This window comes from Etheostoma cragini, chromosome 14, assembly GCF_013103735.1.
Source record: "Etheostoma cragini isolate CJK2018 chromosome 14, CSU_Ecrag_1.0, whole genome shotgun sequence".
NCBI classification, from domain to species: domain Eukaryota; kingdom Metazoa; phylum Chordata; class Actinopteri; order Perciformes; family Percidae; genus Etheostoma; species Etheostoma cragini.
The window spans coordinates 5748188-5749052 of NC_048420.1; positions in this window are offsets into that span (position 1 = coordinate 5748188).

The window sequence follows — 865 nt, forward strand, 5'->3', positions numbered from 1 at the left end:
AAAACTGTAAAAAAAACATAATGTATTACGTCAAAAAAGTCATGTTAAACCATGGCAAAAAAGAGATAGTAAAGTGTGTCAAAAACTGTGATACAGAGACCATAGCATAGAATCTTAAAAACGTGATACAAAAGCCTTAGTGTAGTATGTTGAAAAAATTACTAAAACACCATAGTATTCTATGGCAAAAAAGTGACAATGAAATATAATAAACCATGGTATATTATATTGAAAACAGTGACTAAAATGCATAATATAGTATGTCAAAAAAGTATAAAAAGCCATAGCATAGTATGTTGAAAAGGCCATTGCATATTACTCTATGTCGATAAACGTGATACAGAGATCAAGGTATGGTATGTTGACAAAAGTCATAATAAAGCCACAGTATATTTTGTTGAAAAAAGAGATACAAATTCATAGTATAGTATGTCAATAAAGTCATTAAAAAAGCAATAGTATAGTATGTCGAAAAATTGCAAAAAGTTGTAGTAGTTATTAGAAGTGATAAAAAGCCATAGTATAGTAATTCGAAAAAAGTGATTAAAAAGCTATTGTATAGTATGTATAAAAAAAGTGATAAAATGCCATATTATAATATGTAAATTAGCCATATGTTGAAAAGGCCGTTGCATAGTCCTCTCTTTACCCTGTCTCTCTTAGTTGTGCTGTAATAGTTTTAGACTGCCGGGGGACTTCCTTCGACACACTGAGCTCCTCTCTCCTCTATCTTTCCATTAATGTGCATCCATGTCCCAGAAATGCCCGTTACTAACCTAGCTCTGGGGAGTCTGCTGTTGTGATTAGCGCTAAATAAATCAAATTGAATTGAATTGAATTGAATAGTACAATCTATAGAAAAAGC